Source organism: Pseudonaja textilis, chromosome 1 (genome assembly GCF_049901715.1).
Source record: "Pseudonaja textilis isolate UNSWEBS1 chromosome 1, rPseTex1.2, whole genome shotgun sequence".
Taxonomy (NCBI): Eukaryota; Metazoa; Chordata; class Lepidosauria; order Squamata; family Elapidae; genus Pseudonaja; species Pseudonaja textilis.
Genome location: NC_141990.1, coordinates 298,271,566 through 298,296,634, shown reverse-complemented (window position 1 = coordinate 298,296,634; position 25,069 = coordinate 298,271,566).

The following is a 25,069-nucleotide window of genomic DNA, read 5'->3' as shown; positions in this document are numbered from 1 at the left end:
GTGGTGCAGTGGTTAAAGGCCAGTATTTCAGGCAAACTCTGCCTACAACCTGGAGTTCAGTCCTAATGGTGCTCAAGGTTGACTCAACCTTCCATCCACCTGAGGTCAACATAATGAGTATACAGATTCTACAATATATATTCTACAATGCACAGAGCATGCTATAAAGTGCTATGGGACAGTATATGAAAAAACCTAACTTTCTTTTGCCAAGTATGATAGATTCTATCATTAGATCACAATACCAGATTGATTATTCTATGCAATTATTTCCCCAGAACATATCTTTACTATGATATTTATTCTTCTTCTGTCTCCTTTTAGCAGCAGACAGCAATATGCTTAACAAATATTTTTCACATATTATTACATTTGTGAAAGTTTTGGGATGTTCTGATATCTTTGTCCATTCCTCAATTGTCTCTTTCATGAAATCTGTCCCTTTGAATCTATGAAAAAACAAAATGCCATCATTATGAATCTAGTGTTTAGATCTTTGCTTTTTGGGGGAAATGAGAAATGTGAACCAAAACACTTCAGCTTATTTTTTAAAAATTAACTGATGGTACTACTTCTTTCAAAACAAACATGTAAATATTTAGATATTTAGCTTCCCTAACTTGATTAAGTAAAGAACTACAAGATTCTTAAAATTTTAAGCAGTGTAAAAAGAATGAATACAACTGCAAGAATGTGGCTAGTCAGCAAGCTGAGAAAAGACAAAATAATAGTTGTTCATTTGGTACATAATTATCCTGGATCCATTATTGGAGGAATGCTGAGATAATATAAGCAATGTCTTCAAAGATTATTAAAAGCACAGAAGGCACTGGTTTTTTTTGCCATAAAACCACCATATTCATGGCAATCTATTTGATACCTAAATGGGTATACGAGGATGATTATTTTTCCTGGAGCAATGGCTTCACCAGTTTTTTGAGAGTGATGCTTCAAGCTGCATTTCTAAAAGTATTGAAGGGACTAGGTCAAATGCTATATTGCATCTAATTAAAATGAAATATTCTTAATGTGATTAATTGCTGTTATGTATATAATGTTTTCCTCTTTCAATCCCATTGAAAATAGCAACTTTTGGAGGTTTTTGGGGAGATACTCAAAACATTTAATTGGTATAGTGTGCAGTTTTGATTTTTTGAGAAAAGATTTCATGGTTCCTATTGGAATAGCCAAGGAGAGAGAAGAGTATCTGCCACACTGCGGTGTTTCTTCTAAAACTCCATCTAAGCAGTTCCTTAATATACACAATTCACTTTTACTGCTGGCTGCATAACATTTGGCAGGTTGTCCAATACTTCTAAACTTTTTCTGTATAAAGAAACTGCCTGGATTGTTTACGGATTTGTTCTCTTGCCTGGAGTTGTATCCACAATCTCTGACATTGAAAATAACTGCAGTTTATAAAGGAATGTTGTTAAGGGGAGGAAGAGGTTCAGATGTAGGGCCACTATGTCTTCTTTTTGAGGGGTGCACCCTGGAGAAATGTCTAACAAGAAGAATAGAATTGCAAAGGAATCGTACTTTTTCAATTATTGTCCTCCCTTCTTAGACAAAGAACAAGCACAGTTTGGTATCATGAGAACAATGGAACTGGGAGAAGACATCTTTGGCGATGCCTTAAAGGAAGGTAGTTTATCTCTTCCTCTCACAGTCACCTTTGTTCTGGGGTGTTAGTCATAGCTTCCACCTCATGGATCTGCAGTATGGGATCAGATCATCATCATAAAGTGCAGAACAAGGATTTTCTAAAGTTGAATAAAATGGTCAAATACTGTCTACTTAGCGTTATGGTTGTACAAATGTCAAAACATTTCTATAACAAATTGGCAAAATGCATGTTTTTAAATTCATTTTTGTTTACTTGTGAAAAAAATGTAAAAGAGCTAGTGGTTAATACACAGAAACCAGGAGACCTAGTCCCACTTTAGGTGTGAAAGTGAGCAAGGTGATATTGGGCCAATCATCTCTCTCAGCTTAGTTCACCACTGGTGTGGGGAAAATAGATGGAGGAAGGAGTATTAGGCATGTTCACTACTTTGAATTATTTATAAAAATAGTGAAGGTGGGATAGAAATAAATTGTTCTGTTCTAGATTTGGAAGTGATAAATATGATAAATAAGACCTGTGGTGCCAAAGTGGTTAGAATTGGAATTATTGTAAGCTAATTCTGCTGACTGCAGCAGTTCAATTCTCACCAGCTCAAGGTTGACTCAGCTCTCCATTCTTCTGAGGTCAGTAAAATGAGGACCCAGATTGTTGGGGGCAATATAATGAGTCTATAAACTGCTTAGAGAGGGCTATAAAGCACTGTGAAGTGGCATATAAATTTAAATGCTGGAGCTATACTTGTAAAGGTCTTCTTTAGGATGGCACAGGTCCTCTTGGGAATAAGTCTATGTACAGGGTAGCTTGGAGGAATATGCAGGAATCACTCGGTTTCATTGTCAATTGGACCCAAGCTTTGATATAGGTCAGTGGTGGCTAATCTTTTTGGGCTCCTATGACAAAAATTGCGAGCATGTCGGCACACCCATACTTGCGTGCCAGCACCCAGAAAGCAAGGCACACACCCCTCCCCATGCCCCCTGCGCATGTCCACATAATCCCCATAATCCCCATCCCCTTACCTGCACTGTGCCTCACAGCTGATTTTTCAGCTGGTTTGAGGCCTTTTTCAGCCTCCCAGAGGCTTGGAAAAATCCTCTGCAAGGCTTCTCAGGCTGAATTATAGGCCCGTTTCGTCACTTCTGGTATTACAGGAAGTGACAAAATGGGCCTATAATTCATCCTGAGAAGCCTTGCAGAGGCTTTTTCCAAGCCTCTGGGAGGCTGAAAAAGGCCTTAAACCAACTGGAAAAAAATCAGCTGTGAGGCACGGGCACGCGTAGTGAGGTAAGTTTGCCTATGGCTCGCATGCCAGCACAAATGGCTCTGCATGCACGCGCAGTGAGGTAATGTCCCCCTGCCATACGTTCGCCATCATGGATATAGGTCCTATGGAGTGCCAGAGGTATAGTCTTGCCCTGTTATCTGGAAGGAGTTTGAAACTGTTGAGCCTCATGACTGTGATCTTAACCACCAGTTTATTAAGCTCATACCTCTCCTTGTTAGTGAAGGTTTCCTGAAAGATAATATATAATTGATTCTGATGGTGGCAAATTCTTCCTTGAGAGAGGGTGTGGTTCCTTTATTTCTTAAAGAAATGGTACAATCCTCAAGAAACATACAATAGCATGCATTCCTAGTTCAGTATGAATTCTATAATACCACTGCTTACTTTTCTTCATACACTGTAGAGCAGGGGTCCCCAAACTTGGTAACTTTAAGACTTGTGGACTTCAACTTCCAGGGAGTCTAAGTCCACAAGTCTTAAAGTTGCCAAGTTTGGAGACCTCTGCCATAGAGCCTCCGTGGTACAATTGTTAGAGTGCAGTACTGCAGGCCACTTCTGCTGACCATCGGCTGCCTGCATTTTGGCAGCCCACTAGGCTCAAGGTTGACTCAGTCTTCCATCCTTCTGAGGTGGGTAAAATGAGGACCCAGAATGTTGGGGGCAATATGCTGACTCTGTTAAACCACTTAGAGAGGGCCGTAAAGCACTATAAAATGGTATATAAGTCTAAGTGCTATTCCTATTGCTATCAACTTTGCTGTTTCTGTTTTATCTGATTCACAATTTGCCCAAGCGATTTCATTATCCCTATTTTAATCATTACAATGTACTTTAATCAAATACAACTTTGGGGGTGTGGGGGGGTGGAATCTCAAACAAATCACCTGTGTTTTCTAGTTTTGGCTTATTTACATTCTCAATGAATTCTGAATAAGAACCAAAACTAATCTGTTGCTATTTTTATCTGTCAGCTAGAGTAAAGTTTTTATGCTTTGGCCTACTTTATGTGTACATGTGTGTTAGCCTTTGGTGTTTACCTTATAAGTGTAGCAGCACCTTCTATTTAAATTCCAAATCTCTTTGATGAGATAGAAATCCTCCAAGGATTCAAAAAAGTTTCCCTCTGCTCCAGCTTGGCTTAAGATTACTTTCAGGGAAGGAGCACACCTCACAGGGGTGGGATTAAAAATTTTTAACAACCGGTTCTGTGGGCGTGGCTTAGTTGGTGGGCATGGCCAACTCAATATCACTCACATCGAGGCAGAAATCTCCTCGTCTGGCCTCTCATGACTATGGGGATGCTGCAACAGTCATAAGTGTGAAAAATGGTCATAAGTCACTTTTTGCAGTGTCATTGTAACTTTGAATGGTCACTCCACCCAAGCAAAGTACCAGCAAAGGAGGGGAAAAAACTCCAGAGATATTCCTGAGACAGAAAGTCTAGTCCTGCCAAGAATATAATAAGGGTTAATGGAGAGGCAGTTTCTGTAAGCAACACCAGAATGTTTCCTTCCTTCCTGCCTTCCTTACAGGATTAGGCCAATAATTTCTTCTAACAACTGGTTCTCCAAACTGTTTAGAATGTTAACAACTGGTTTTAGCAAATAGGTGTGAACTGGTAGAATCCCACCTCTGCTGTCAGAGGATAGGCCCCCCCTTTTTCTTTTTGCAAATGTTCTAGGTTCAGCATTTCCAATCACAAGGACCTTAGGTAGCAGATGATGATAAGGACGAGTTCTGCTGGAGACCATCTTCCAGGCCAAATAAACAGTGTTATAAGAGTAGGTGGATAAACAGCCACACTTGTATAAGGCTGACTCCTGTATTTGGTTTTTTTCCATGTTACCTAATGTGCCCCCATCTGCTGTTTCTTGTTTATATCTTCCCTATAGTTATTTTCCATCTTACTTTTTTCACAAATGATGTAAATCTAGCATTCTTTGTCAAGCCCTTTCCTTCCCTTTCTCTTTTCCTTCCTTCTTTCTTCTCTCTCCCTCCCTCCCTCCCTCCCCTCCCTCCTCCTCCTTCTTTCTTTCTTTCTTTCTTTCTTTCTTTCTTTCTTTCTTTCTTTCTTTCTTTCTTTCTTTCTTTCTTTCTTTCTTTCTTTCTTTTTCTTTCCAAATAAGGAATTTTCCAGACTAAAAGAGGACTCCATGAACTGGCCCATACAGAGCTCTCGACCAATAGTTACTATTGTTCTCTGAAAGTACATTTAAGGTTTTGGGAACAAATAATAAAACAAACAGCTGAACAATTTTAAGCCTGGCCTCATTCCTACTTACAATTATTTTTAAGCTATCCCACCATTAGCCTGACTCTGACTCTTTGGTAAGAAATATTACATAAAATAGAAGGCTATGCTTCTATAAAAAAGGCATTGTTTTCAAATGCCACATGGCTTCTGTTCTGTATCCAGCTGTCATTTCTCCTTGTAATTTATGAGTAAGCAAATATAGTTTAATTCAGTCCCCTAAATGTTGCCCAATTGCTTCCTGTTGCACACTTTGAACTGCAGCGATGCTAAAATAAGCTAGTTTTAAAGAAAATCTCATAATAATACAGAACAGTACTTAACTATATTCCCATTATTTAAAAAAACCTTTCGGAATACTTCAAAAGCGGAAAGATACAATATCCTATACAAATTGTTTTAATGCATCTTCTTAAATTGCTCAAGACTATTCTTAATGCAGAACCTGCTGTCTTGGAAGATCCCCACATGCCAATTTGAAAGACTACGTATTGGCATTATTTCTTAAAGGAGCAAAACAGAGGTGGCATTCAGCAGGTTCTGACCAGTTCTGGAGAACTGGTAGTGGAATCTTTGAGTAGTTTGGAGAATCGGCAAATGCCACCTCTGACTGACCCCGCCCCATATATTCTCTGCCTCCCGAGTCCCAGCTGATCAGCTGGGTCTTCTTTGATTGCCCTGCACAGGAGAATGGAGCTGGAAAGCAGGTTAGTGGGGTGGGAAGGAAATGGGATTTTGCAGTAACCTTTTCCCAGGAGTGGGGAGGGAATGGAGATTTTACAGCATCCTTCCCCTGCCATGTCCACCAAGCCATGCCCACCAAGCCACACCATGCCCACCAAGCCATGGCCACAGAACCAGTAGAATTTTTTGGGGGGAATCCCACCACTGGAGCAAAAGTTCTTATCTCAGGAAAACTTTCTGATATAGGTAGAGGACTGATACCATATAATATTCAAGCAGAATAATTTATTCTAGGGTCTAGGTAATTAGTTTCACGGTTTAAAAGAGCATTGGGTCATTGTTCTCATTGGAGCTCAGGTGTAAAGAAAACTTTTAAAACCCAACTTTCTTAACACATTAGAAATAGCTCAACAAATAGCCTTTCAGATATTTATATGGTAGACTAGATCGGGGTCGCCAACCTTTTGGACCTCAGGGACCACCAAACTCATAATTTTAAATCCCGCGGACCAGATACCCTGGAAAAATCCCCCCAAAAGTCTGCAGGAAAATTCCCCACCCCATTTTCCTACCAATCGGTCATTCTTTGTTTGAGATTGCAGGATACTATCTCCAGCTCTGTTCTCGGGGGTTGGTGGGGGAGGAGGGCGGTGAGAGAGAGAGAGAGACTTTTGGCTTCATGCAAGGAAAGCAGCAGAAGTCTTTCTCTCCCCCAAACTCTGCCAGAAATGAGTCTTTGTGAGACTTGTTGCACCGGCGCAGCCTCTTGGAGCAGGATGCCTTGCAGGGTCCCAAAGACTTATTTCTGGTGGAGTTTGGGGGAGAGAAAGACTTTTGCTGCTTTTCTTGTGTGCAGCCAAAAGCAGAAGAAAGAAGCAGAGGGAAGCAGCCCGGTGGCCAGGCAAGGCACATGGGGCGAGTGGGGCAAGTTCCCCACTCTGCCCTTTCCCCCCTCCCCTCACTACCTCATGTTGTTCGCAGTGCAAGAGATGCAAGGCTTGTGTTCCCATGGGCCATGTGGGCGGCGCAGCCTTAAATTCCCGTGCAGCCTGGATTAATTGCTTTGGGGGTGACATTTCTCTGCAGACCACCACAATTTTCTTGTGGACCACCACATTTCCTTTACAGGTAGAAGCACTAACCAAGGCAAGCTGATTAGAACTGGGATAGGAAATCAAATAACCCCAGGGTAGACATTGTAGTGTCCAACCACTTCCATATGGATGGAAGGAAAACAACATGGATTTGTCAACATAGTCACTTGGTGTTCAGCTTGTCTCAGTGGAATATTTTCCTCACCAACTGTTAATTATCTCTACTCTAAGTAGAATAAGTTCCAAGTATTTATTAGTACTCTAATCTCTATTTTTATCCTTCAATTTACTTTAAAAAGGTTAAACGAGACACAAAACTTGGTATGTTTTTTAGAACATAAATACATCCAGCCATTGTTTGTCTTCTCATTCAAATAACTGCCAGGCATAAGTTGAAAAGAGTGATTTAAATAGCAAATTCATTCAGAAGTAACTATGGAATTTCACCTTAAGACACAGGAAGAAGTATTAAAATACATTTTGACATTTGTCAGTTAATAGTGGGATATCATTTCACCAAATTTCCAATTATTCAAAATAGAAGGCTTTAACCCTCGGTTTCTAAGTTGCAAAAATCCTGAGAATTGGGGATACAATGCTTCAAATGAGTCAAAAAATGATGAAAGAGTGTGCCATTACAGCACAAAAAATATAGGAAGTCAGGATGTAAGGGCAGTCTGGCTACAACATTAATTACCAGGGTTGATTTGGCTGGTCTGGCTGGCTATGCAGGTATCCCCTTCTTCCGTCACAACTCCATGTATATCCTTGACCATGCCAGATAGAAGGAGCATGCTGAATATTTGGTAGGTCAAGGGTGTCTGATAGCAAATAGGATGTCAGAGAAAGCAAAATAGTTATAATAAACTACCATTTCAATAACCTTCTGTTTACAAGGCAAATGTTATAACCATCTTGCTGTTACAACATTCACTGCAGAGGTGGTATTCAGCAGGTTCTGACCAGTTCTGGAGAACCGCTGGCGGACATTTTGAATAGTTCGGAGAACTGGCAAATCCCACCTCTGACTGGAGATTTTACAGTATCCTTCCCCCTGTCACGCCCACCAAGCCACGCCCACAAAACCGGTAGTAAAAAAAATTGAATCCCACCACTGATTCACTGTAAAGATTACTCTAAAAAGTATCAGATCATGGCAAGCCATGATTCAGTTAAAGGAGTATACTTGTCTCTGTAAGGGTTTGGCTGCATCAGGCTGAAACACACCATCTACAGAACAACAGAGTTGGAAGGGAGTATTCTCAGGAATCATATCCAATACCAAAATTGAAAAGCATAATTATCTTGCTTCTTCAAATTTTGTTTCCATAGAGTGTCACAAGGAATACCATGGCTTGCACCATTCTGATCTCTATAATGGATAAACACAAATTAATTGCTGATTAATTACTTCCCCAGGGAAATCACTAGACACAGGGGAAGGCTTCTGTTTAATTAAAAAGTAAGTCAAGTGAGTTAGAGAGATAAGGCCACACAGAGTCCATGACAGATTTAGATATGAACACCAAGGAGCTACATGTGTGGATAAGAAATTGAAAAAAATATTGTAGTAAAAGAGGAAAATATTAGATACATAATTGAAGAATGCTACACTGATCCCTTGGGAAGGTAAAATTCAGTAGATATGAATTAGATATGGATAAGAGAAAAAGCTATTGAAACGAAGAGTAGGAGGTACAGATATCAACTGCTGAACAGTATGGAGTCGCCCTGTCTGGGAGATGGATGGCATATGAAATGAATGAATAAAATAAAATAAATAAGTAAGTAATGTATTAATAAATTAATAAATAAATAAAATTTATGTATTAATAGATACATATTAACCTGAGAACAACTGGATGTCTGATGAATTCAGCTCTTGCTGTAATAATTAAGTAGGGTCTACTGTCCTCTGTCCTTCCCTCCCCACTCCTCTCTCTTCTCTTCCACCTCCCACTTCCTCTCTCCCCCCTCTCTTTTCCCAAGCCTCATTTCTATATTTTTCCTTTTTTTCTTGTGCAGTTCCCTCTTATCATACTTATGTGCTTCTCTGAGTGTGGATGGTTTATGTGTGAGAATGAACAGTTAAGGTATGTTAGAGAGTAGTTTTATAAATGAGATGAAAAGTAATCAGGTTACTTTTGTTGCAACAGTCCACCAGTGCCCTGGGGGCAGGAACTCTCAAGGTTAATCTCATCTGGAATCTAGAACCTTAAATTGACAGAATGAGGATGTTAGATGGGCAGGAGTGAAGAGAAGACACAAGAAGAACAGGTAATTTCTTTATTTAAGCTTAAAGCACAAGCCGCGAAACCGCAGCTGGTGCCGGCCTATGTAGCCGGCGCTGTCCAATGCTTCAGCCATTGACGGGACTCTATTCTTCCTGCCAGTGTCTGGGCCAATTGGTGGAGCCATCAGACTCCACTCGGCTGGCCATATAAGACAATACTTAACAGAGGAAGCAAGACAGCACAGGATATGCTTATATAGCCTTTTCTATATATTTTGGAGTGAGGAGGGATTTTAAATTCCTGCTTAATGCCCTTTCAAATAATTATGGAAATCAGATTAACCATATTCACTTTTAATTATATTCGGACATCAATGAAATATTTTTGCCATGATTCTGTCCCTTACTTTGTGGACAAGATAGCTCTTAGCCAGGGAAAAGTGAGGGTTTTCTGTCCTTGGCTGTCTATAGAAACTGAAGGTCAGTATAAGGAGTTGTGGGGATAGGGGCCTCTTCTCTCTTGGAGCACAGAAAGAGTTTCTGTTCGGCTTCAATGTCAGCAGATATGGAGAAGCTTGTTTTGAAAAGAGGCTCAGAACAACCTAGGAAGGTTTCTCTTGGAAGCTTTTCAGCAATGTAGGTGGGGAGGAGCGTTGGAAGGTTCTTTTGAAGATCTACAAATGGAGCTCTTGAGCATCATTTGCCTGTGTTCTTTGAAATTCCCAAAATCAGCAAACCACAAGTGGGCAGCCAATGACTGACAGATTGAGAGAATGTTTGTATGTTTGTACCTGGTTGTATTTGCAGTTTTGTAGAAGAAAAACAGTTTTATCTCTTTAATCCAGTTTTTGGCACATAACCCATGAAAAATGTACATAGGACACTGTTCTATTGATTGCTTTGCTTTTTTCCATAGCCTCTAGCCTTGAAGTTTAAGACCAGAGTGGGAGAAGATCCTCACATTTTAAAGGAAAAAGTGTCCACCACTGGAATAAACCAATAGAGCTGTGTCTCAAATGATTTGCCACAAATGTAATGAGGAAAATGTGTTTTTATTTGTTATACATTTCATTTGATTCTTCTGATTAAAAGAGATTGGCACATCAGATAAAGTTTCAAGATCAATCAAATGGCACATTGTATTTGCATTTAAATGAAGTAACCCACATCCCAGGATGAATTAAGTTTACCAAGATCAAATACAACTCTTTGTATGGGGGGCACATTCATAGTTTCAAAATGATGCTTAGACCTATGTAGTTGTTAATGGTAATCTAGATAAAGGAGCCTAATAGAGGGAATATAAACTTTTTTTAAAAAGTTGCTCAAATATCCAGAAATGAGGAACAAAGAATGCAACATAAATCCCAACCCAAACAGTAATAGAAAAATAAAGATGAGAAACACAACATTATAATATAAAAAATATGTTGTTTTTAAAGACAGCATTAAAACTTCACCATACATTAAAACACCACTTTTTATGTTTTATGATGTTTGTTAGAAATGATAGTCACCTAGCAGTTGGGTTGGAAATATATAGTATAGTAATTTAATTAAGTAATTTACAGGATAGTAATTTAATACTGTATCTTTAAGAGAATGCTGTAAGTGTGATTGGCTGAAGTTCCTCCAATGGCCATAAGATGGAGCCAGAAACCTGGTTTCTTTTTTCCATGCATTTCCTGTTTTGCGGTGTTGCCTGATTGTCATTCTGCCTGGATTGCTGTGAGTTTTGCAACTGTTAGCAAACTCCGTTTACTGAACTCTGTTTATGATACTTGACTTTGTTTTTGGATTATCCCTGGACTGATACTAACTGCTTTAATCGTGTATGATTTGGACTGTTTGTTGGACTTTGTTTACCCATTTACTGGAAGTAAAACCTACATTTTACTATTCAGTGTATCTTTATGTTGGTTGTGTGTTATTCAACATCACTCTCACTATGCTTCCCTGAGTGCACTCATTCTCCTAATGGGGAATACCTCAACACTGGTTATGGGCCCAGCACATACCAGACTCAGATAACTGAGAGTTAGTGTGAATACACAGTACCATATACAGGCAGCTGTTTACTGTTTAATTGTGGGTTACTGTCCTGGTAAAGAAGGCACAAGACCCGTCAACAAGTCTATCACTGATAACCTGGTTGGATGGAACAAACTATGTTTCCTGATCTATGAAGTGCAGTCTACTTCTGCATAGGGAAAGGTTATGGGCTACACTTCAGGATCCACCGGATGTAAATGCTTGGGATCCAAATAATGAGGATGATGCCAAAAAGTTAGCTACTTTAAATGGAACAATGAACGAGCTCTTTGTATAATTGGACTAATACTGAGTGACCAGCAGCTAGTCCATATTCGTGGAGAATACTTGTTTATAGAACGAAGAGGGAAAACGTTACAAGCCATGGCTCGCACTATGTTATCTGATTCAGATTTGCCTGAAACACTGTGGGGTGAAGCCATAATATGTAGCAACCATTTGTTAAACAATGTGGTGAATACAACAACTGGTGAATTGCCATTCACTTGTTGGCATGGCAGAAAACCAGATTTAAATTATCTACACACATTTGGAGCTCCAGCATGGGTGCATATTCCCACACAAGTAAGACTGAAAGGGCAACATAGAGCTAGGAAATTATTTTTCGTAGGTTACGAGGCCAACCATAGATCATTTAAATTCTGGGCTCCAGCCACAGCTAATATTTACTGTAGTGCTAGTGCTAAATTTCTTGAGCATGTTGGGTGGCATAAACTAGAACAGGAATCCAACAATGATGTTGTTATCGACACCCAAGTAGTCCCTAATGATGAGATAGTTAAACCATCAATAGCCATTAAAGAGGTAGAACAGGCACAGGAGGAGGTAGAAGAACAGGAGCAGGTGGAACATGAGAGTCCACCAGTAAGCCCTGAGTTACCTAGACGTTCAACTCGTGTAACACGACCACCAGATAGATATCAGGCTAGTATAGTATGCCAAGTAAATATAGTTCCTACAAACTATAATGAACTGAAACTGTATCCTGCTAAGGATCAGGCTGCTTGGCAGGAAGCAATGGAAAAGGAACTGAAATCCTTACAAAGGTTGGAGGTATATGAAAATGTCAGGTTACCACCAGATGAGCATGCCATAGGGTGTAAGTGGATTTATAAAATTAAGACAGGTGTGGATGGGACTGTTACCCATAAAGCCAGGTTAGTAGCACAGGGGTTCAATCAGTCAGTCAACGACTACGATGAGGTGTTTGCACCTAGTCTGAAGGCTACCACATTATGAGCAGCATTAGTGTGGGCAGCTAAGAATAAATACACACTAAAACATTTGGATGTTGAGACAGCATATCTGCATGCACCGTTGCAACACACTATATATTTAAAGAAACCTTTAGGTATAAAAACTGATAACAAAACTGATTGCTGGAGATTAAAAAAGAGTCTTTATGGCTTGAAGCAATCAGGATATGACTGGAACTAGTGCATAGTGAAGGAATTAACAAAGATAGGTTTTCTAGCTGGCATGGCTGATCCATGTTTATTCAAAAAAGAAAGTGATGGTTTAATTTCATTGTTGCTATTGTTCACTGATGACATAGCATTAATCACTAAGACTGATCAAGAAGTTACTGGGATTATTTCACTGTTAGAGAAGAAATTTAAAATAAAACATTTAGGAGAGATTAAACAGTATCTTGGTTTGAAAATAGATAAAACTAAGGGAGGATACAAAATCTCATAGGTAGATAAAATTAGCCAGTTACTGAAGAACTTTAAAATGGAACTTTGTAAACCGGCTAAGACACCAATGAGCCAGGAGTTTGGCCACAGTGATGTGCAAAGTCCTGTTTTTGATAAGGACATTTATCAATCATTGATTGGTAGCTTATCCTATCTTGGTAATTGGTCTAGGCCAGACATAGCATATAGAGTCAACCAATTAGCCAGATTTAATGCTGAGCTTACTGAAAAGCACTGGCAAGCTGCTAAGCGTGTGTTAAGATATCTGAAACAAATGATGCATTATGCATTATATTTGGAGCCTAAGGATGAAATAAGTTTAACTGCATATGTCAATGCAAGTTTTGCTACAGATACACATAAATCAATGTCAGATCCTGTAGTGTTATTAGGAAAGGTGTTAATTGGATGGCAGTCTATTTGACAAAAACATCTAAGCTTATCAACAGAGGCTGAATTCTCATGTTTGTCTCTATTATGTATGGAATTAGCATGTTATAAACAACTAATGATAGTTATGGGAATTAAGGTAAATGAACCTATTGTTGTATATGAAGACAACCAATCAGCAATTCAGATGGCTTCCAATCTCGCTGTAAAGACAAGATCAAAACACACCAATCTACGATATCTAAATGTGAGACAATGTGTTCAAAGTAAAATGATTATACTGGAGTACTGCATGTCAGAGAATAACATTGTAGATCATTTTATGAAAACCCAAGGCACTGTAAAACATAAGACTTACTGTGAGGAATATGGACTTAAACTGTAAGGTTTTATATATTGTCCTACCCAAAGGGGAGAATGTTAGGAATGATAGTCACCTAACAGTTGAGTTGACAATATATAAACCAGGATAGTTATTTAATACTGTTGTATCTTTAAGAGAATGCTGTAATTGTGATTGGCTGGGGTTCCTCCAATGGCCATTAGATGGAGCCAGAAACCTGGTTTGTCTCTCTTGCATTTCCCTGTTGCCTTTTTCCTGATCATCATTCTGCTGGAATTGCTGTGAGTCTTACAACTGTTAGCAAACTCCGTTTTCTGAATTTTGTTTATGATACTGGACTTCATTTTTAGATTATCCCTGGACCGATTATCTTGAATACTACCTGCTTTAACTGTGTATGATTTGGACTGTTTGTTGGACTTTGTTTACCCGTTTACTGTAAGTAAAACCTATATTTTTACTATTCAGTGTATCTGTATGCTGGTTGCATGTTATTCAATGCCACTCTCACTACGTTTCTCTGAGTGCACTCATTCTCTTAATGGGGAATACCTATAATAATAATCTCACTACTTCATGCAGAATCTTTTCTATACTTGGCTGTTGAATTCCACAAAGAAACCAAAGTCAATATATATGCTAAGTGATGGAGTTGAAAATTAGGAAAGTTCAGAACCTCATTATTATAAAATAAGCATAATTTGGACAAAGAAAACCTTTTCTTTTCTATTAAATCATTCTTAATAACTTAATCAGCTCTAAATATCTTAAAAGGATTAGCAATACTTTTAAATATGTATATTGATGTTTGTTTATACAACATTATTCCTTCCCCGAAAGCTCACTGGAAATATCACTAATAATTAGTGATCATTTAGCATATTGTTGTACTGTATAAATTTTGGCATAAAGTACTGACAATTATTTGTAAAGCAAAACATATATTAGCATATAATAACTGTTGATGTTCAAATTTAGCTGTTTTAATACCTAAAGCATCTTTTCATTTATTGATAAAACTAGGCAGTGGTTCCAGTATCAAACCAAACATAACAGGAAATAAAGAATGTCCTTTATAAGTTGTGTAAAGTATCTTAATATGTGAAGAAATAATTCAATTTGCAATAATCCAGGCTGAAAGGTTAGAATAACGACACTTAATCTAATTTATATACTAAAGGGTCCAACTTTTGGCATATACATCCATGCACATCCACACATACAAATACACACAAATAAGGTTCACCAAACCTGGACCTATCACCCAAGGTCAATACCAAGGCACATAGAAGATGAAACCAGCCAAAGGTGAATGTCCAATTCAGGTAAACATTTCTTTCTGGATACCCAAAATTACACCTATTAATAAATAAAAGATCCCTTTCTCCATATGGCTGTCATCTCCAGCTGCAATATTAATTAAGCAGGAAACTATTTGATATAGTTAATCAGTGGAGAAAACCCACAAAATCATCAGGGTGCACTGAATACCCCCTTTTTGCCATTCAGCTAACTGCAATTTAAAATGATTTGTAGAGGGCTCTATTGTTGGGAGGACCCAAGGAAAGATTTCAGTATAAAGGTAACCACCTCAAATTCGTAAATTTGTAGACTACTTTTTGATTGCTGGAGATTAAGCTGTTTAAACAAACTCTGCCTCTGCTCAAAGTACCTTGCCTGTGTGTTGTATGGAGAAGCCAGCCTAGATTTGAACTCAGAACTTTCTTTTAAGAAAATATGCGCACATTTTGTTGTGTACTCTTAATAGAGACGTACTTTTATTACAGATTAACAGAGTTGGAAGGGACCTTGTAGGTCATCTAGTCTAACCCTCCACCGAAGCAGGAGACCCTACACCATTTCTGACAAATGGCAGTCCAGTCTCTTCTTGAAAGCTTCCAGTGCTGGCGCTCCCACAACTTCTGAAGGCAAGCTGTTCCATTGATTGATTGCTCTCACTGTCAGAAAATTTCTCCCTATTTCCAGGTTGAATCTTTTCTTGTTCAATTTCCATCCATTATTCCTTGTCTGGCCTTCAGGTGCTTTGGAAAATAGCTTGACCCCTTCCTCTCTGTGGCAGCCCCTCAAATATTGGAAGACTGCTATCATGTCTCCCCTGGTCCTTCTCTTCACTAGACTAGCCATGCCCAGTTCCTGCAACCATTCATCGTATGTTTTAGTCTCCAGTCCCCTAATCATCTTGGTTGCTCTTACTTGTATATATACTTAGCAGAATTCTGTACTTTTGTTCGCATGCTGATTGTTCATTGTGTTCAAGAATACACAACAATCTATCTAGTATGTTTCTTTCCTTTGAAAGGAGACATCAGTGAAGTGGAACCTGAAAGGATGGGTGGTCTTCCATATGTTTGTGTGTGAGAGAGAGAGAAAGAAAGAAATGATCCCATAGTTCAAGCTCATAAATCATTTGAGGAAATTCAACTAACTGACCACAGGAGACCAAAAACTTGCCTCCAAGTCTTTTACATTCATGTTTTTCGTGTCAAGAGATGTGGTCAGATATGATTAGTGGAGCAAGACCAACATTTGCTTTTTCATCTAGCTTTCCATTTTGACTCAGATTCAGACTGTAGATTTAATGTTCTGAACTAAGTATTAAAACTTGAGTAAAATCCTGCCTGCCTAGACAGCATCCTCAGCCAGTAAATTGGACTCACTGAAAGCCTATGGTGTTAATCTTTCCCTACTCTTTGAGTGTATCCTTTATGGTACATAGAAATGATGTCTGTTCCTTATTTACCATTCATCCCTTCCCCAGTAATGTGTAAAAAATAAAGTTGTAAACTAATTACAAGTTTCACCAAAGAGACTAGCAGTAAAGGAACAACTGTGGAGCCAGAATTCAGCAAAATCTGAAGCACCATCTGTTTCCATCTCTGCTTTAGGAGGTGATGGGCAAGTCAACTGACAGTGTTTTCCTTGGAAAAAAAGAAAAGTACAGCTTCAGATATAAGCAGATACCATGTACCAATTTGCAAAATTCCAAACCTTTTGTTTTTATAGCTTCTTTTAGCTTACAGTGAAATTGTTGAGAGTGGCAATATCCTTCCATGCTACCTGAGGTGATAAATGCAAATGAGTGATTATTAATACCAGAACATCTGGAAGATGTATTATAAGTGGATACTTGGCTGTGAGTTGTTGTATGGTCAACAGAATCATGGAAAAAAAGACATATTTTGGAGTACTAACATAGACTAATTCTGTAATGTTTGAAAACCACTATAAATATGTATTTAAATCAATCCTCACTCCCAACATATCCAAAACAGATTTTGCCTCAATCAGATCAGAAACTATTTTGCCATTCAAAGACAGAATTTGGGTTTTAGCCCAAACAGTTGGAAAGTTCTTTCTCATTGTTATGATAAATATGCTAGTTTCTTTCCAAACCTTCTTGCCTTTCTGTGAAACCACAGTGGGTTCATGCCTACAAGCCAAAACTGGGGTCTGGCTTGGAACTATCAAATTGCCCTTGCCAAGTGGCCTCCTAAAAGCATAGCCTAATTAATTAAGCCATTTTTGAAAAAGGGAGTATTAAAAAGATAAGAGTTTTGAACTGATATGATTAAAAAAAATACAGCCAGGTGATCCTAACTAAGGTTGAAAGCACTTCAGGACAGAAACATAAGATAAGTTGTAACTATATGGTGTTCAACAACAGAATATGTTGTTAGATTTTATCCAGTCAGGTATACAACTTACAAAACATTACAACACTGTGAGTATTTAACACAAATTCTTAGTAATAGCAGTATTTTACCAAGAGTCTGAAAATGACATACCTGTAGTGCAGGGGTGTCAAACTCAAGGCCCCCAGGCTGGATCTGGCCTAAGAGGCCAACCTGGAAACAATGAAGGACCAACCCACAGTGCCTCTGTCAGTGAAAATGGAGCTGTTTTCACTGGCAGAGGGTTTCAGAAGACTATTGCAGCCAAAAATGGAGCTTAGGAGCCCATTTTTGCTTGCAGAGCGCTCGAGTCAATACTGACGCCCCCAATATGAGTGACATTGATCTGGCCATGCCCAACCCGCCCCCCAGATCAAACACAATCCTGATGCCCCCCCCCAATGAAATAGAATTTGACACCCCCACTGTAGTGGTTATTTTTTGTTTTATACTCTGTACATAGGGAGCTTGCTTCTGAGTTCGTTTATTTTAGTTAGTGTTTTGGGCCTCTTTCGATGTATCACCTTCAATATTTCCAAGTCATGGAATCTCATATTTCCAAGTCATTGTTCTATGCAATCTAGAACTTTCTGCTTCCAAAGTGATACGTTTTTCCTCGTCAGCCTTGCTGCTTCTGTGTTAGTTGCCTCTGCACCATCTCTCTTAGGTAAGGTGAGACATGCCTGTTCATTCTGAGAAGTCATGGAAAGATGGGAAACATTTGCTGACTAAAGAAAATCCTTAGAAAGTTCAGAGGCCTCTTTTACTGCACTTACATCTTGTAATCAGTATTGGTGAGGTCTGATAGCAGCATAGTTTATGCTTTGCAAATGAGCTTTTAAAATGACATAAATCCAATTATCCATGAACAGTCATCCTTGCTACAAACATCACACTTGATATGAGTTTGCTCTACTGAATAGAAGAATGCAGTTCATCTAAGGTAACGAGGTTCATTCCTTTTCCCAGCAATCAGCTTGAATCTCAGCTGTCATCTAAGTACCTCTAACCCATCACATTACCAAAATAGCAAGCTTCTTAATCCTCGACTGCCCAGAACAAAGGTTTAATTCACTCAGCAGGATTGAAAAAAGATCTCATGAATCTGCCAGTAGCATAAGTGTTATTTTTGTGAGAAAAGAGGGAAACAGGAATCTGCTGATATATGTTAGATTAAAGAGTTTATTGTGTTGAGATAAATCTTCCAAGTTTAAGGACAACTAAATGAAAGACGTAGGATTTCTCCACATGGCATCAACTACACAAGTCTTGGACCTGATTTGTAATCCATATCAAGATGTCCAGGGATGGGTTTCAAAAAATTTAGCAACTGCTTCTCTGCCCAGTTGTTTTGTGGGCATGGCCATGGTGGGGATGGCCTAGTTGGCCTCATGTACCACAGCAACAGGCTCATTTCTGGCCTTCTGGAACTTCTGGGAGGCCCATTTTTCTTTTTTTTTCTTTTTTTTCTGTTCTTTTTTAAAATTTTTATTGGTTTTTAAAACAAACTTAAACAAACAAAACATAAAAACATCAAGCCATCTTCCATATATATACATACAATGTGCCGGTTGGCTTACAAATAGTTTTGTGCTTCCATTTCGTAGTCTTCAATTACAATTACATTATATATAATCTCGTATTTTCAATCAAATATTAAATACATTAATATCATTATTAATCAATCATTTGACTATACTTTTATTCATTCATGCTTTATGAAATAATCATATTTTACTTAATTTGTTTTATGACAGTTCATATTATCATCCCAAATCTATCCTAGAACCATTTTTCACCCTCCCTGGGTTCTGAAGGCTCTCCTTGAACCTCCAGGAGGGCAAAAACAGCCTCCCTGGGTTCTGGAGGCTCTCCTGAGGCCAGAAACAGGCCGTTTTCCAGCCTTCTGGAGCCTCTGGGAGGTCCATTTTTCACCCTCCCTGAGCCTCTGCACAGGCCTTGCACTTACCTGGGATCCAATATGGGCCACGTGGAGACTCCAGGGAGGGGTGGGGCAGGGTGGGCAGGGCCAGCCAGTTGTTGCAACTCTCAGTTCGGCGAACCAGATGTAAAATTAACATCCGGTTCACTTGAACTGGTGCAAACTGGTAGCAGCCCACCCCTGAAGATTTCTTTAAATGAGAAGCAAACTGCTATGTGAGTCACAACACAATTGGTCAATGGTGACCTGGCAGAATAGTAGTGATAATGCTCAGTGCAAGGCGAAACATTCTTTTGTTACAAGTTGATGGTAAATTGATGGAAGATTTGGTCCTCAAATCTTGCCTGTTCCTCGTCTACTAGGTTTGTGTTGGGTATATGGATACACCAACTAGGTTTGGGTGACTAAATATATAAACCTAGGTTTAAGTGTTTGTAGCTTTAAGCACCAAACTGCAATGTAATTAGATAATTAAGGGTGCGGTTACAAGCTGCAATAAAAGGCAGTAAGAGAAACGTAACACCTCCTGGTTACTGGTTCTGGTCACTGGTTCCTGGTTTCTCTGATCTCTGCTGCCTGCTGTTTACTCCTGTTTGAGACGTCTGCTTGTTAATGCTTGTTGGCTACTGTGCTGAACAAAAGGACTGTTTACTTGGTGAGCTGATATCCTGTGCATACTCAGCGTTGTCTTCGAGAGAAAGGTATCGGAAGGAGAAGATATATAAACAAGCAGATAAGGACATTGTACTGACTAGTTAATGGACTAGGTTACTGGATGGATATATTGGATAATGACATATGGACTGAATGACACTGCTTAAACTCTGAATGAATTAAATAACTATTTAAAACTACAAACAGTGTTTTTGTCTCCAGTGTGTGTATACTTTTTGGGCCCAGCCTCTCTCTCATTTGGCTGCCTGGCTTGACTGCTGCTGTGCACTCTGCTTGGGGGTTTGTCCCCAAACACTAACAGTTTGTATTGTTTTAGTGAACCTATAAACTGCTAATATATGTATCTAATGTAAAATGTTTTAATTGCACTAAGCAAGCTACTGGATCTTAGATTGTTGGGTCATCCTACTTTAGTTTTCTGAAAATAAGAATTGCCATTAGCCCATAATCCCCAAGGATGTGATCTTATTTATCTGTAGTTGTGGATAGTGAGGCCAGAAAGGGTGGCCATCAAACTCCCATTGGTTTGATTTCTAATAAGCTTAGGGAAATTTAACCACTGTCAGGGATTTCCTTGGTCTTCACTGAGCAGTTAAATGCTTGCCTTATGCAGTCATTACTGATGACCAGGTTGTCAGATCTCATGCAACATGGTTTTCTTTATTTGCATTATTTATTACATTTTTTATCCTGCCTTTATTACTTTATAAGTAACTCAAAGCAGTGAACATACCTAATACTCCTTCTTCCTCCTATTTTCCCCACAACAACAATCTCATAAGGCAGGTTGGGATGAGAGAGAGTGACTGGCCCAAGGTCATCCAGCCAATTTTTCATGCCTTGGATATGACTAGAATTCATTGTCTCCTAGTTCATAGGCACTTTAACCAGAGGTGGTATTCAGCAGGTTCTGACTACTTCTGGAGAACCAGTTCACGGAAATTTTGAGTAGTTCGGAGAAACTGCAAATACCACCTCTGACTGGCCCCACCCCCATCTATTCTCTGCCTCCTGAGTCCCAGCTGATCGGCTGGGTCTTCTTTTGTTGCCCTGCACAGGAGTACGGAGCTGGAAAGCAGGTTAGTGGGATAGGGAGGGAATGGAGATTTTGCAGTATCCTTCCCCTGGAGTGGGGTGGGAATGGAGATTTTGCAGTATCCCTCCCCTGCCATGCCCACCAAGCCAAGCCCACCACACCCACCAAGCCACGCCCATAGAACCAGTAGTAAAACTTTTTGAATCCCACCATTGACTATAACCACTAAACCAAACTGGTTCTCAATGTACTACTTCCAAAACACTTTGAGGACCAGAGAAGACTCATGCCACAAATATAATTAGCAACTTTGTGAATGTCTTAAAACAGTAAATAACAACCAGGGGAAGAAGATTCAAACAGTCAAAATCATGACAAGAGTTAGATGGAGAATAACCATTTGTCTCTGCTGTGATTCTATTCTGGATCAGTTTCCTGTTTGAGTTGGCAAAAAACTCTAATTGATGTAGAAGGGAGCTTTCTTCAAATGGAAAGGTCAGAAACGGGGGACTCTTCTGTACAGTGGATCTACCCTAGTTGCAAAGGATTGAAAACTTCTTATCACTGCTGTTGCCAAATTCCAAATTCTGGCAGCATTCCCATTTTTGATTTCAGCTTTTGCAAATAATTAAGGTAATAAAATGCAGGTCAATTTTGATCCCACAGATTTTGGGGTTAAGTTTGTTTTCCTGTTGTCATTTCAAAAGCAGCTAAAGGTTTACATCAATCAATCAATCAATCAATCAATCAATCAATCAGAATAGAGCTCGAAGGGACCTTGGAAATCCAACTTCCTGCTCAAGCAGAAGGCCCTATACCAGTGATGGCTAACCTTCTCAGAACCAAGTGTCCAAAGCGTGCACTCATGTGCCCCCAAAATGCAGCGTGTGCATGACCCCCCCACATGCTCACATGACCCTCCTGGTGACCCCTGTGATGCCCATGTGTGCAACCCCACACATGAGCAACCCCGTGCGTGTGCCCCTCCCCTGCTCATGTGCACATAACTCCCATGCATGCACCACACCCCCACACATTCATGCACTACTCCTTCAAATGCCCCCCCATGCATGCACGGCAGAGACTCGAAGATGGGCTGGCTGGCGGGAGGTTGCGCATGCATGTACAGCTGAGCTGGGGCGATGGCTCACGTGCCCGGAGAGAGGGCTCTGCATGCCACCTTTGGCACTCATGCCATAGGTTCACCATCATGGCCCTATACCAGGGGTGGGCAAACTACGGCCTGGGGGCCACATCCGGCCCGTTGGTCTTTTTAATCTGGCCTGCCGAAGATTGGTACAGAATTAAGGTTTGATGTGAATGACTGAATGATTGCATTCATTTGATTTTGACTTGTAATGACAGGCATTTCGACACCAGGTGGCGGCCCGTCTGTCAAATTTTAAAAGTCAATGAGGCCCCCGAGCCAAAAAGTTTGCCCACCCCTGTCCTATACCATTTCAGATAGATCCAGTGATGAAGCACCCACAACTTCTGAAGGGAAGCTGTTTCACTTGTTAAAGGTCCTCATTGTTAGGAAATTTCTCTTTAATTCCAGGTTGCTTCTCTCCTTGATTAGTTTCCACCCATTGTTTCTTGTCTTGCTCTCTGGTGCTTTTGAAAATAAGTTGACCCCCTCTTCTTTGTGGCAACTGCTCAAATATTTGAATATCATGTCATCCCTGGTCTTTCTTTTCTCTAGACTGGCCATACCCAATTCCTGCAAATGTTCTTCATATGTTTTTGTCTCCAGGTCCTTAATCATCTTAGTTGCTCTTCTTCACAATTTTTCCCAAAGTCTCAACATCTTTTTTTAAAAAAATGTGGTGACCAAAACTGCAGCATTTTAAGTGTGGTCTTATTAAGGATTTATAAAGCGGTACTAATACTTCACATGGTTTTGATTCTATGCCTCTATTTATAAAACCAAGGATTGTATTAAACGTTTTTTTTTTAAAAAATATTTTATTGTTATGTTATATGATTAAAAATTATTATGTCTTGGCTTTTTTATTAAAATATTTTATTAAAATAAGACCAAGACATTTCCTCCACAAAGAAAAAAGCCTAAAGTTATTTTGTCATTTGAAGACAGTTTTTCTTCCAAACATCAAATGTATTGTTGATCTGCCAATTGCAAGGACGTTCTTTGCTAGGATGATGTTTAAACCATTTGTTAAAATTCATAAATATTAGCCTTGACAGTCTGCAGCATTTTAAGTGTGGTCTTATTAAGGATTTATAAAGCAGTGCTGCTTCTTCTGCTTTGGAAACAGATTAACTGGGATGACTCTTGAAAAGTGAAAGAAAAGAGACCGAGGATGGCCTTGGAACACTCTATTCACTAGATTAATACCAATTGTTACTATCCCAGACAGCCATGATTTTCTTTACAATCCCACAGTCATTTTGTGTCCTATGGAGAAACTTGTCTCGTTGCGATATTTTATAATTAGCCATGAGTGTGGCTCCAGCTATCCCAATTTCAACTCCTGCATTTCCTCACTACTAGTCAGATGTCTACAATTTTGCAACAATCCTCTAGTGGTCTTCAAAAAAGAGTGACAATTGCTAGCACATTGAAACAAATCTACTTCTTTAATCCCCAGTTGGGTGTCCTCAAGTTGTATTGGTGCAAAACCACTTAGAAGCCAAAGACTGGGATGATCAGAAGAATTGCTTTAGACAAAGGTATGCTCAAATAATTTATTTTTTTAATTCTGTATCTTACCTTTATTATTTTTAAAAATAACCCAAGATGGACATATCAAATCCACCTTCCTCCTCCCATTTTCCCCACAACAGCAACCCTGTTAGCTGAAAGCTAATGAGTGGCCCAAACTCACCAGCTGGTTTCATGATTAATAGAGGACGTTAACTCATAGTCTTCTGCTTTCTAGGCTGGTGCCTTAACCACTAGACCAAAATAAAGTTGTTGTTTTGTTCTCATGAAAAGGAAGCTAATGGCATGATGATGATGATGATGGTGGTGGTGGTGGTGGTGGTGGTATTAGTAGCAATAGTCATATTCTATCTGGCATGAGATATTTAAATGCTATTGTCTTGGTATCAAAATATTGTACAATATTTGTGAGCTGATTTGTGAGCTTAGTAAGAGAAAACATGAGGAATAAAATGGGACTTTTCAGGCAGCTGAGGGAAGTCACCCAGAAGGTTGTGATAAAGAAAATTAAATTAAAGACAGGTGCTTTTCAAACCATGTTCCTAAAGCATTCCAGATGCCACATGCTGTGCTACTTGATGAGACCATCTTCAAAGACTAACTCAGGCAAGGTGCATTACAATTAGTAGTTGGTTTAATGTGAACTATTATGCTGAAGAAAGCCAAAGGGAAACATCAAAGAATAAAAAAAAAAACTAAGGGCATTTGAGAATTTCAAAAATTGTTATCTTTACACTATATACCTCGGCAGCACAGTGGTTAGAGTGCAGTAGTGCAAGCTACTCCTACTGCAATTTGGCAGATCGAATCCCACCAGCTCAAAGTTGACTCAGCCTTCCATCCTTCCGAGGTGGGTAAAATGAGGATCGAAAATTGTTGGGGACAATATGCTGACTCTGTAAACTGCTTTGAGAGGGCTGTAAAGCACTGTAGAGCAGTATATAAGTCTAACTGCTATTGCTATTGCTACCTCCTACTATCAATGCAATAGGACTTCATACTATTAAAATATTACAGGTTTCCTTTTCTGTCATAGAATGTAGTTTGGATTCCCAGGGGAAAGGCAGTACACTCCAGAGAAGTAAGAGGCAACTAAGTTCAGATACTTTGTGTGAGAGAAAGAGGTGAAGACAGCCCCTCCCTAGTAGTTTCCAAAGTATATGGTCCTTGTGGAAGTCCTTGACTTAGAGCACAATTGAGTCCACAATTTCTGTTGCTAAACGAGAGAGTTGTTAAGTGAACTTTTCCCCATTTTACCCGCTTTCTTGCCATGGCTTCCCCATGGACTGAGCTTGTCAGAAGGTTGCAAAAGTTATCACATGACCCCAGAACACTGCAACTGTCATAAATATGAATCAGTTGCCAAGCAGTTGAATTTTGATCAT